The sequence below is a fragment of the Gopherus evgoodei genome, chromosome 3 (genome assembly GCF_007399415.2).
Source record: "Gopherus evgoodei ecotype Sinaloan lineage chromosome 3, rGopEvg1_v1.p, whole genome shotgun sequence".
Taxonomy (NCBI): domain Eukaryota; kingdom Metazoa; phylum Chordata; order Testudines; family Testudinidae; genus Gopherus; species Gopherus evgoodei.
In genome coordinates, this window is record NC_044324.1 from 94,343,547 (window position 1) to 94,357,477 (window position 13,931).

A 13,931-nucleotide genomic window follows, 5' to 3' on the forward strand; every position below is an offset into this window, starting at 1 on the left:
ATAGTCAACAGGCTCCCCTCCCTTCATCAAGCCCATGAGGCAGTAGAAGGCCATGAGGAAGGGAAGGGTATGTGTACAATCCTTAAGGGGCAGAGGGTTTTCTTTTCTATGTCAGCTCACACAAAGCCTCTCACCTCTGAGGCTATGGGTGAGGCAGGGGGTGGTACAGGTCTACACTGAGGATTATGTGGAACTGACCTAATCCCATGTTCTTTATAGAGACCTGGTGGACAGGTCTCTCACCAATGCCAGTATGCAAAGGGAATGGGACCAGGTTCTGCCTCCTCCCCACCCCATTTGGAGTAGTGTTTACCCTAAAAGGGAGCAATCCCTGAGCTTCCTCAAATACAGAGACTGGAATTGTGACTGACCCTTATATGGGATGCCTGGAGAAAGAAGGCTCCTTGAAAAACTCCTCTGCCACCTTCATATTGCATAAAGGCTAGTCACAATGTGATACTTATGTATTGAGTTAATAATAGTCTTGGTGCTATGCTTTCATTACAATAGCCATTAAATCCTGACAGATGTCACCAGATTTTTTTAAGCAGTGAAAATGCTTTGGATCTGATTTTTCCTTGTTTAATTCCTACCCCAAAGTATAATAGCACTGATGAAAAAAGTGAACACATTTTTAAAACCAATTTAATGACATTTGAATGAACTACCTTTGAAAAGTGAGATAGTTACTTAATCCACTATGTTACATGCAGGCACAGATGCATCCTCTGTCCTCTAAAAGCCTTCAGCAGCTAAGTTTTCTTCCTCATTCTTACCTTTTTCAAATGCCTCTGGCAGCTGCAGAGAAACCTGCCTGTGGCACTTCTGCCCTGTACATGCACTACATCTCCAGTAGGAGCAACACTGTTAAAATGACAAGGATTATGTCAGTTTCATTCTGCTCCTAATGCTGAAGGAACACTTTGGGGAGCACCCCAGCTCATTGCTTTATAAAACTTTTTTGGATAGTCTGAGAGTTGCCAACATATAAAACCTAAAGTCTCTTCTATGAAAATAGAGTGTGTATGGAATTTTTAGGAATCTCCCCCTCCCACAACACCCGCTGTTTAGCAAAAGAAATACAACTTTTTACCAAAAATTGCAAGTTAATGTAACTTTCAAAATATTAATACAGATGGGGGCCACCAATCTGTAGAGCGCCCTGCCCTGCCCCGCATGTGACCTTGCACACATCACACGTGTGATGTCACACAGGTGGGGGCAGAGTGGCGCACTCTTCAAAATGGCATTCACCATCTGAAACTGGACAAAACCACATCTTATTTCGTCTTATATCGGACCCAGGAAAAACTTTAAAAAAGCAGGGCTGTCCAGCTTAAAAACGGACAAATGGCTTGCCTATCATGAGCACGGGCACAGGCATTATTTTTCCTCACAGAACTGATCTACAGAATTATTTCATAAGTGTAAGGAGTATGGGAAAATGTTAAACTACTGCAAACCTGTAAACCCCAATTGTCAGGAAATAGGTCACATTTCCTATCAGGGACAGTCAGACAGGAAGAGTGGAAGGATGGCAAATGTATATATAACTGAGAAAAAACCCAAATGCTCCACCTTTGCTGCTGACTTGCTGCCCAAAACTAACTGGTATTTAATCTACACTTCAGTCTTACTCTTGGAAAGTTCATAGAATCTTCCACATCAAGAGGACTTATAAAAAGTTACTTCTGATTAAGTTCCATTTGGGGACTATCAACCTTGATAGTATTTCCTTAAGGTTAACAAAAGTCATGTATCTATATCCCTACGCAGCTTGCTGAAAAAGTAGCACTGAATGTTCTTGCTTTAACAGATTTAAATCAGACTTATATTTTCTTTAATATATTTTTGTGACTTAATATTGCCATTGTTCTTGCTACCTATGTTTTAAAATACACAGTCCAGTAATGCCTTGTACATCCCCAATTTTCAATCAACCATTCTCTGACTGCTAGCAGAATGTTACATTTCAAAGTTTGTGACAGTCAAATTTATTATATAGATTAAAAAAAACCCAGCAAGAGAGTACATAACAGCTATTGTGCCTGCCTACACAGTCACGCACTACCAGTACCCAACTCATTGTTTTACAATGCATTTTGGGATACTCTGAAAGTTGCTAGCATATGAAACCCAAAGTCTCTTTTATGAAAACTGGGGAGGTGGGGGGAGGGGTGGTGCTGGGAGTTTTAGGAATCTACTCCCCTCCTCCCCAAAAAGACCCCCCAAAAGACTATATTTCTTTTACTGAACCATGGATAATAAAGTTTCACAAAAAAATGCAAGTTTTAGTGATTAACTTTCAAAATATTCTACTATACAAGTACTGAAGTAACACCCATGACATTACAGGAAACTTAGCTGCCATGGATTTATTGTGTAATGTTGATATCATAGCCTCAGATTTAGGGACAAATTCTGATATCTTGCCAGAACAGCTCCACAGCGGTAGCAATAAGATTTCAGAGAAGAATGCAAACGTGTAAACGCCTAATTATGGTGCTTAGTACCAAGCTATCACTGAAGTTTTATAATATTTACACTTTGGAGAAACCTGCATTATACTAGTCTACTCAAATTGGGTGTGTATAATTTAGTAGTGTGTTAACTACATTTAAAAGTTAAAATTATGTGTCTAACAAACCAGTACTGGGTTCATGTCCTATAACTGCATATTACTTCAACTAGTGTTACTAGGAGATTTACACTTTAAATTCCTCTGCATGCAAGTGTATAACCTTGAATAGAAACTGCTTCCCACCATGCTGCCTATGGGGACTTGGGGATTTCCAGACCACTGGATTTATGCTTACACAGACAGGAAGAGAGGGCTACTCCTTAAGTATAAGTTAAACTTTTCCCTTCTGTGCAGACCTGTTAGGAACTCGTATTGAGCACAAACTTCCAATGGGAAGGACATGTGGAAGGTCAACTTTGCATCGACTTCACTTATACACCCCATTTCAGGACTGCGAGGGGGATGGGCTTCTACAGTGTGAAGAATTCTGCAAGATGAAAGACTTTGCACTGGCCCTCTGTAAACAGTAAATGCTGAGATATGTGCTGAATGTCCTTCTTACCCTTGCTATTAGGATGGAGCATTCAGCAAAAAGCCTTCCAATTTTTTGTTAACAACACCTGCAAATGCTTCAGGTGAGATAAACAGCATCCACACTTCGCCAGCATCCACACTTTTGTTAAGTGGGAATGTTATTTGTTGCTGTTTTCTTAGATTATTTTCTGACTTGCAAGTCTAAATAAGGTTAAGATTTTTTAAAAATCCATAATTTAAGAGGTTTTTCTCTTTTCATTTCTGGATTTCTGTATCTTAAACCAGCAGCAAATGAATTTCAATTTGTTATGCAATAATTATTTTTAATCATATCATCGTATTCAAGTTCTGGTCTGCACTTACTTTTATGTTATCTACAATGTAAAACTATTATTTGTGACTTTAAAAATTAATACTTTTTTTAATGCAGAAACAAAAATAACCAACTATCAGCTCCCAACAAACTTACCCATATTTAATTAACAAAGATGTATAGATTGACTTGATGTCTATCTTGTTATTAGCTGTAATTTGTTTTTGTCTAAGAAAATAAACTATTTAATGAGCCTATTCCTACAAAGACCTGTCACAGGCTGAAGCGCTTATTACTGTCAGTAGCAGAACTACTTAAGACAGTAAGGCACTAAGGGTATGTCTTCACTACCAGCCGGCTCAGTGGGCAGCGATCAATCCAGTGGGGATCTATTTATCGCATCTAGTCTAGAGGCGATAAATCTCTCCCGTCGACTCGTGTACTCCAGCTCGGAAAGAGGCTGAGGCAACATCCAGTAACATTCAGAGTTGACGGAGGAGCAGCAGCAGTTGACTCACCGTAGTGAAGACCCCGTGATAAGTAGATCTAAGTATGTTGACTTCAGCTATGTTATTCACGTAGCTGAAGTTGCACAACTTAGATCGACCCCTCCTCCTCCAGTGTAGACCAGGCCTAAGCCTGTAGCATATCTGGCCCTTTGATAGCTCCCCTACCTCCCGCATCACACATGACCACCCCTTTTTTTTTTCAATAAGCTAAGTTACATATTGTGTTAAATACCAGACGTAAATAGAAAGTAACACTTCAATTTTTAAAATTCATTTCCTTTCAATTAAATATTTTAAGCAAATTTTGAAATTAAAAATATGGATTTAGCTATTTTTCAGTAAAATAGTATGTAAAAATATTTCCCTAAAGGTAAAACACACCGAAGTTACAACAAACAGAATTCTTGATTTAAACCAAAGTAACTAAAATACATTCAAATAACAAGATATTCAAAATAGAATTAAAGAATAGCAAATGTTACATTGCACTATTTAACTGATATTTCATAATTTGTTATAATAATGCTTCTGGATATTTTTAATATGAACTTCTCTCCATTTCATATTTGCTGAAGGAATTTCTTTGCTGGCCCAAGATATATTAAGTGTACAAGATGATGAAAAGGTTAGAGACTCGATTAGCTAATATCGTTATAAAGCTTCATGGCCAAACGAAAATATTAAAGGCAGAAAATGGTAAAACAACATTTTTTTCAGATACCAAAGATATCACACTAAACTATAGTAGAAACACATAAAAGACCTTCCCCCTAATAGTTTACTACAAACAAAAGGGATGGCTTCCAAAAATGGGCACAAGATTTAATTATATATTACAGTGGCAAGAATGAAAGAATAATTAAATTCATAATATGCCATGCATACATTAACACAAATATATAAGTCACATACCTAGAGACATATTGCACATATATGCCCAGTTTTATTGTTATGGTCTTAACCGAGAAGAATCTGATGGCTCCTTGTATTCATTCTTCTACTGAAGCTTCTGAATATGTAGCATAATTTAAAAAAGAGAATACATGCACAATTTTATCTGTATTATATATCTATATAACTATGGTATATCTTTGTATTAGATATATCATCTAAAATTACTACATATAACATATATAAACAGACCTCAAAAGACAGTTGCAGAGTTTTCTGGTAACACTACTAAAAATTCTTCAGATTATCCAGGGCTCATTATTTTTCTTCTGGAGAGCTCATTCAAAAAATCTGATTTCAAAATATTTTGGAAGTACTCTGGGTTCTAATTTAAGCACAGCCAAGAATTAATAAATTAATTTTTAATTACAAGTTCTTCTCCACCCCCAAAAGGCTAAAAATGTACTAACGATATATAACTTACTATGCCATTTGAAATAGCTTTTTAAGACCTAGTGTTCATCTGATGATATTTTTTCCTCACAGCATTAATCTATTCTTTTAACAGCTTCTGCATACAGTATATCACACAAAAGCCCTCTGATGGATCACAACAAAAGCTCTTTGTAATCTTGACAGAGATAGATAACTAATCCAGTGTTAATTTCAATTCAACATCTCTAAAGCCAGAAATAAAGCATAACTTCTGAGGTTTTATCAAATCGATCACAATATATTATCACTGATGAAATTACATGATAACCTTATCAAAGAATTAAATTCTATGAATTAAAACACACAACAGTTAAATACCATAGATATTCATCTACCACTTGAAGATAGCTATCTTTCAAATGCACACACCAATTTTACAACTTGATTCTAAAAAATTTATCACAGAGACATAAGGCTGCCCTAAAATGGGCAGCGTGCTGCAGTAACAATAAATATTTGAAGGAAAAGTACCTGAACTTCACAGCGGCTAAGAAATGTAATGTAACCCCAGACAAAACCTGGTTGGCTTAGAGAAGATATTCAGTTCCCACCTCCGCTACAGCATTAAACTTCACTGTTACTCAACGGTGTATCAACTTTTAGAATTCTACACACACAGAAAGCACAGTCAACCTAGTCAATCACAGAACTGTAGCACTATTAATCATACTGAACACCTCCAGTCATTGGATTGCTTTGAAATGGGCTGGCTCTTGCACAAAGGAATTAGAATTCAACACACAGTGTCTTGCCTTAACAACAGAGCTATCTTTACAAAGAAAACACAGAAGAACTCACCCCCAGTGACCAAAGATTTCCTTTTTTCCTCAGAAACGTGAAGGAAACCCCCTAAAGGCAGAATGATTAAGAAATAATTATTCCTTTGTTTCCAAGCCATAATTGCTAAATATTAAATTATGACATAACAGAAATGAGTAGCTATGCTTGGGGTGGAGAGAAGAGGAGGGGGGGGCTAAGACACACAGTGTATGCAGCTCATTGCACTGACCTTACTGTTGAATCCAAGAAGGAAATTGGATGCTAATGAAATAATAAATAATGTCAGACACCTACAATAGAACTGAAGTCCAGCGTACAAAGGTCTGTGACTAGGAAACCTGACACAACATGGGAGCTAATTAGGCAGTTGCTATATATTAATCCACAAGTGACATACAATTGTTTTAATTATTACAACCATAGCTTCAGACACATTTGACTAAACAGTAAACAGTGTCATTACTTTATTAAAGCTTTTTGCGGCTGGATAGTTTTAAGTTTCTTATGCAAAACACAAAAGTCATAGCTTAACCAGACATTTGAAAAAGGTGATCAATCATTCTTTGCAATATTAAAATAAATCATAATTCTAAATAACAGCCTTTTAGCTTTCCAAAGTAAGTTTTATATTAAGGTCCCAAAACAGACACTTTGAATTTTCTAAATATTTACAGGATTTTAATTTGATGATTACTGCTAACTTTTTTTCAGCTTTAAAGAAGAGTTAAGATATGTCACATATTGAGTCAGATGGGCAGTAATGATCAGCTCATTATCACTAGCAGAGCTCCTGATTCTATATGGATTCTTCCCTTGCAAACAACAAAATTCCTCAGAAGGCAGGCTTGTTGCACAAGCCCGCCAATATCCATAAATAACATGCTGCCTTGTCCACTGAAACCTTTTTTTCTCTATAATGGTGACTCACATTTTAGCGTTATTTAAAGTGCCTGTTTGAACAGTGTTCTGTTGAAAAAAAAAGTGATCTACATTGACAGAAAAGGTTGTTTACTTTCAAGCAAAGATGTTATTAAAAGCTTTGAAAAGACTTACCTTTTGTAACTGTTCTTCGAGATGCGTTGCTCAAGTCCATTCCATTGTAGGTGTGTGTGCTAGCCACATGCACTGGTGTCAGAAGTTTTTCCCTCAGTGGTATCCATAGGGGACCAGCTCTGGCACCCTCTGGAGTGGCACGCCTATGCGCCAGTATAAGGGGTGCCCCCGGCTTCCCTCTTTCTCAGTTTTGTTGCCAGAACTCCGACAGAGGGGCAGGATGACAGGTCATGGAATGGACATGAGCAACACATCTCAAAGAACAGCAGTTACAAAAGGTTACCATCTTTTCTTCTTTGTATGCTTGCTCACGTCCATTTCATTGTAGGTGACTCCCAAGCAGTACCATCGGAGGCGGGTAGGAGTTCATGGACGTGTCGATTGCAACACAGCTCTGCCAAATCCAGCATCATCTCTGGCTTGCTGGATGATGGCTTAATGCATCGTGAATGTTTGTACCAAAGAGAAGGTGAGAAGTTGGTACTTTAAGTGAAAGCAGGTAATCCAGGATGGACTGCAGAGACGACTGGTTAGGGGAGATATTCCGCTCTGACGCCCAGCAGGAGAAACACTTCCACTTTGCCAGGTAAGTTGCTCTGGTGGAGGGCTTTCTGCTCTCCAAGAGATCCTGCTGTACCTGACTAGAGCAGGCGTGTTCCTCTGGATTCAGCCATGTAGCATCCAAGTTGTGAGGTGGAGAGAGGCAAGATTCAGATGCAGGAGTCGACCATGATGTTGCAAGAGGAGGTCTGGGCGGCTCGGAAGTGGCTATAGGGCTGCAACAACCAGGTCCATGAGCATGCCGAACCAATGCTGATGAGGCCATGCTTGGGCGATCATAATGATCCGTGCCTTATCCTTCTTGATTTCTGAGAGACTTTGCTGATGAGCAGAATTGGTGGGAAGGCATACATCAGGTCCCCTGACCAAGACAGGAGAAAGGCATTGGATAGTGAGCCTTGGCCGAGGCCTTGGAGAGAACAAAACGGATGACAGTTTCCATTCTGTCTGGCGCCGATCAAGTCCACTCAGGGAGCTTCCCACTTCTGGAAAAGCATTCTGACAACCTTCAAGTGAAGGGACCACTCACGGTGAGAACAACCCACTGAGGCAATTGGCTAGCATGTTCCAGACGCTGGAGAGGTGCAAGGCTTTCAGGTGGATTGCATACTGGATGCAAACGTCCCACAGATGGAGGGCCTCCTGGCACAGAGCCGACAATCGAGCTCTCCCCTGCCTGTTGACATAGAACATGGAGGCCATGTTGTTTGCCAACAGCTGCACCATCTGGCCGGAGAGTTGGGGAAGGAAGACACCACAAGCCACACGGATGGCCTGGAGCTCCCTGATGTTTATATGCAACGCGAACTCCTTTTGAAACCATAACTCTTGAGTTCACAGTGTACTGAGATGCACTCCCAACAGAGGTTGGACGCATCCGAAATCAGGGAGACCGTGGGTTGCGGGCTCACGAATGGCACACCTTCCAACACCAGGATCGGGTCAGACCACCACTGCAGAGAGATAAGCACCTGTGGTGGGATAGTGATAAGCTTGTCTAGGTGATGTCTGGCCGGAGAGTAGACCGACGCCAGCCACATCTGGAGAGGATGCAGCCTGAGTCTCATATGTCGGAAAACGTACGTGCATGCTGCCATGTGCCCCAATAGCCTGAGATAGACCCAGGCCATGGTTAGCAGATGGGCAGTGATGCTGGCAATCAGATCTGACATTGCCCTGAACCTAGCCTCTGGCAGGAATGCTCTGGCTTGGATAGAGTCGAGCACCGCTCCGATAAACTATATCCATTGGACCAGGATCAACATTGATTTTTGTTCGTTTATCAACAGGCCCAGAGCTTGACAAGTGGCTTGTAACATCTCAACACTGCGCTGGACCTGAACCCTGGAGCAGCCCTTGATGAGCCAGTCGTTGAGGTACAGGTAAATCTGGATACCACAACATCTGAGGAAGGCTGCCACCCCACCAACATGCATTTCGTAAACACCCCTGGCATTGTTGCTAGGCCAAAAAGGAGCAGAGCAAATTGGTAGTAGGCGGTCCCAACTACGAAACGTAGGAACTGTCTGTGTCTATGAAATATTGATATATGAAAATAAGCGTCTTTCAGACTGCGGGTGGCATAACCAGTCTCCCAGAACCAGGGAAGGAATGATGGAGGCTAAGGAGACCATGTGGAACTTCTGCTTCTTACTTGTTGAGGCTCTGCAGGTTGAGGATGGGACGTAGACCCCCTCCTTGGCTTTTGGGATCAAAAATAGCAAAAGTAAAACCCTTTCCCCCTCAAGTGCAGAGAGACTTCCTCCACAGCTCACACCTACAGAAGGTCATGCACCTCCTAAGCGAGCAGATGCTCATGAGAAGGGTCCCTGAAGAGGCCTTGGGAGAGAGGGTGTGAAGGGGGGATAGAAATAAACTGGAAGGTATAGCTCCCTGCTACTGTGCTGAGGACCCACTGGTCCAATGTTATAGAGACCCAGGCAGAAAGGAAGGGGCACAAACAGTTGGAAAACAGCAGAGGAGCAGGATCCAGGACATCAGCTGGAAGATCACCCTCAAGAGCACCCTCAAAATGCCTGCTTGTTACCCAGTTGGTTACGGGTGGAGCTCGAGAGAGTTAAGGGTGATGGCTGCTGGCCTTGCTGGTGCTTATAGCCCTTGCACTTCTTGCGGAAGCACTCTGACTGAGGTTGGGTCCCAAACCTGTGGGGCTGTTGCAGCTTAAACTGCTTATTTGCCGGCCCCGGTGTGTAAAGGCCCAGGGAGCATAAGGTAGCCCTAGAGTCTTTCCGGCAATGTAATTTATTGTTTGTTCTGAAAACAGTGCCAGGCCATTGAATGGGAGGTCCTGGATGGATTGTTGAACCTCCATCAATAGGCCTGATGACTGCAACCAGGATGCCCACCTCACAGAAATAGCCAAAGCAGAGTCTGCCGCATCTGAGGCCGCTTGGTGGGCAGTGAGGATAACCAGGACTTCGTTCCCGGGCTCCTCTGGCAGTGAATCCATAAACTTGACCATCGACTGCCAAATATTAAAATCATAACGGCCAAGCGAGGCCTGATGGTTGGCCACTCTGATCTGGAGGCTGGACGTGGAATAAATTTTTCTACCAAAATGATTGAGGCTCTTTGCCTCCTTGTTCTTAGGCGTTGATTCCAGTTAGCCCTGTCTATTGCGCTCATTGCTGCCAACACAACCTGTGAGCTTGGGACAGGGTGGGTATAAAGATACTCATACCCCTTAGCAGGGACATAGTATTTTCTTTCTGCCTGCTTGGAGATGGGGGCAAGGAGATGAGTGTCTGCCACAGAGCCTTAGTAATTTTCACCACTCCCTTTTGCATTGCAATGCCACCTGGGAGGGGGCTGCTGCACTTAGCACATCGAACAGAGTCTCTAAGGGTTCCCACCAGTTCCTCAGCTTCCAGCCTTGGGTTTGAGGCAAACCTCTATAAAAGCTCTTGGTGGGCCCTTGCATCATCCTGGGGAACCGAGTGAGAGGGCCCTGCTATCACCTCATCGGGCGAAGATGAGGAGGAGGCAGGTACAGGTGGGTCTGCCAACACTGCCACTTCTGCTAGGGAAGCGTTAGCCAAGGTTGGCTGGCCCTGGGGAGCCTGCTCTGACTCCGTGTCCAAGTCAGGGGGTGGACAGGAGACTATCACTGACCATCTTTCAGATGCCCCTGAGATGGGTGGGGAATCTCCAGGGGTTCCATAGTTGTCAGAGGGATGGACACTGGCCCGAGGCCCATGCTGCCACTGGTGGACGGGGGGAATGACGATACCCCTGGTGGGCGACCTTGGCCTGCTGGCAGGGTCTCCTCCTGCCTGTCCAATCCCGAGGAGAGAGAGAGTTGTCTGAGGGACCAGGATGGTACCAAGGCCGCCTCTCTACGCCAATCCCATTGGCTTGGGCCGCAGACCTCCACTGAAGACCTATACCAGGATGATGGCTCTCAGTGCCGCAACCCCAGTGACAGACGGTGGCATTTGGCAGATCAGTAACAATACCCCAACGATCAATGCCTCACGCTTACAGTGTGGTGCCACTCCATAAATTAGGAGTGGGAACGGGAGCGAGCAGACCAACGTGAGAGAGACTGTCAATGTGCCCATGGAGATCTGTACCAGCAATCGGGCCACCAGTGACGGGACTCTGGGGACTGGCATCTCGACCTTCTGGAATGGTGCCATGAGCTGGGAGAGCGGCTTGGGCAACTCGACACCAGGGCTCTGGGGACCGCTGCCAATCGACACCTAGAGCCTGAGGAACACTGCCTAGAGTCCAGGGACCAACGCCGGGAACTCTGGCAAGTAAGCCGACCCACGCCCAAGGGCTGGTGGTGCTGTTCAGATGAGCACTGACGGGGCAGCCCATGCAACGAGGAGTAGTGCTGCACTGATGGAGGCCGCTAAAAGGCATACAAGGTAGGTTTACCCCTCAAATGGGGCACCTCAGCAGCTGGCGTGGGCAGTATCAGAAGGGACAGTATGCCCTTAGCAGCCTGAAAGGCCTCTGGTGTGGACGGCACCACCAGGTGCCAAGTGCCTCTGCCACTTCCCGAGGTGGTGAGCGGGTCTTAAAGTGGGCTCAACAGCTCAGTTGGAGTCAGAGCCTGGCCACCGTCCAGAGGGGAAGAGCTGCCCCACATGGGTCTTTGGTCTCCTCCGGCTCTCTCCTTCCCTTTACAGGATGTAGGAGAACACCCCCTCCCAGACTTTCTTTGCTTTTTAGGTGGAACTGGGGATGGGAATAGGTGCCAGTCAGAGGTCAGTGCCGGTGGCACGCTCCGCATTGAGGCCGCAGTGCTTGGAGCAGAGTCCGATCTCATCAGCTCCAAGGTCGGTGCTAGGGCTGACTCCATAAGGAGCGCTTGGAGATGAATGCCCCGCTCCTGTCTGGTCCACGGCCTGAAGCTCTTGCACATGCAACACTTTTCACTCACATGGGTTTTCCTTAAACACTTCAGGCAGCTTGTGTGGGGATCACTGACTGGCATGGATTTTTTGCAACAGTCACAAGGCATGCCTCATCCCTAGGCTGAGTCCTGTATGGGTCTAACTAACTATTTCTAACTTAACACTAAAGGAACTACTAACTATACAACTTTAAACAAATTCACTACTAGACACAATACAGACAGCAAAGCTTGCTGAAGCAAGGAGACGTTCCAACACCGTCACTGGCAGTAAGAAGGAACTGAGGGAGTGGGGAGCCAGCAGCACCCCTTATACCGATGCATACACGCGCCACTCCAGAGGGCGCCAGAACCGGTCTCCTATGAACACCACTGAGGGAAAAACTTCAGGCACCGGTGCATGTGATGAACACACACACCTACAATGGAATGGACATGAGCAACCACTCGAGAAAGAAACAGGTGATTTATATTATTTAAAAATAGGGATTGATCACTGATCCTTCAGTCCTTGCTAAGGCAAAACACCACAGTGAAGTCAATGAGGAATTTGACTGAGTAAAAACTGAATATCTCATAGAAGTTAGAGAGGGAAGAGACCTGAAGGTTATCCAATCCATTTCCCTGGAAGTATAGGATTATTCTTGACAGTTTATTTTCTAGTGTTTTGTCCAGTCTATTTTTCAATGTCCTAAGTGACGGAGCTTCCAGCACTTCCCTAGGAAGTTTATTACAAGCCTAGTACATCTCAGTAATAGGAAAGTGTTCCTGTTATTCAGCCTAAATTCTCTCTCTCTCTGTTTCTGTTCTTTCTTGGCTTCGTTCCTCTGTACTTCCATATTTCACACACAATTCTTCTTCTTTCTTATTGTTTACTACCTTCACATATTTCTAGGCTTGTTGTAATCCCCCACCCCCCACTGCCATCAGCCACCTAACCAAGTTAGAGATTTAGTTTCTTGTAATGTTTTCCTCATAAATCACTTCTACCATTTCTGATCATTTTTGTTGCTCTTCTCTGAACTCCCCCTAACTGATCAATATTTTTTTAGTCAGATGGTAGCCAGAAATTAAGTCCAGCCTCCAGGTGCAATTGTACCTGGAGCATATAGGGACCAATTCTGCAAAGCATCTACATGTGTATTGAAGTGCTTTGCTGAATAGGGATGAACTGCTATATCAGGGCAATTCGGAGAGACTATTAGTTCCTTGCTTTGTGAAATGATGCCTGTGCATTTGAAGCCCTAAATCTATTACAAATTCCAAACTTATGTCTAACTTGCTGTTCACTCCGTATTGTAGCTGCACTGCTGCACTTAGGTGTTGATTCAGCAAGGTTTTTAAACATATGCCTAACTTTAAGCATGAGAGTGGCCCCATTGACTTGAAGGGGACTACTTATGCTTAATATTAGACATGTGCTTAAATACTTTGCTGAATCATGGCTGAACAAAGGTTTCTCCTGTCCCTTCCAGATTTTTTCCCCCTCCCAGTCATATTATTTTGCAGTTTTGCAAGTCATGTCTCATTTTGCTATTTTCTGCCTATGTTTCTAATTTGTGTATAACCCTCCAGAATCAGGCTCTTAGGGCCACACAAAAACAAATCTTTGTTCCTGTGAGTAGTCACCTTGAAGTTAATAGGACTCCTTACAGGAGTGAGTTTGTGGGACTATGCCCATACTTTTTAGCGGGTGATTTACACTGTGGTTTTATGTTACTTAGGTTCATTAGAATGGATGTTTCTTTACAAGAAGCTGAAGAAGCTATTTACACCATAAACCAATTAAAATGAGCAATGTGGCTCCAATATTTGCATCTCTATTACCACAGTCTGATAAAGATAAATAAAATGTTCTTTTTTGATCTCTAACAAAGAGATGCCATTCTC

The 13,931-nt window shown here is 43.2% G+C and overlaps 1 protein-coding gene across 9 annotated transcripts in view; it reads right to left on the reverse strand.

Annotated features, from left to right (window-relative positions):
* WASF1 (WASP family member 1) overlaps positions 1-13,931 on the reverse strand; it is a 204,648-nt gene that overhangs the window by 88,382 nt on the left and 102,335 nt on the right. The window contains exons 1-3 of one of the 9 annotated variants that reach the window (XM_030556109.1): positions 6,273-6,290; positions 6,062-6,112; positions 4,790-4,886 (exon numbers count right to left, since the gene is read on the reverse strand). The exons of 3 other annotated variants lie outside the window; for them this stretch is intronic. The gene's annotated coding sequence lies outside the window, so the exon portion shown is untranslated. Of the gene's footprint in view, positions 1-776; positions 796-4,789; positions 4,887-5,734; positions 5,806-6,061; positions 6,113-6,272; positions 6,291-13,931 lie in introns of those variants that run through there. 5 more of the 9 variants (XM_030556108.1, XM_030556110.1, XM_030556112.1 and 2 more) reach the window with 5 other exon arrangements.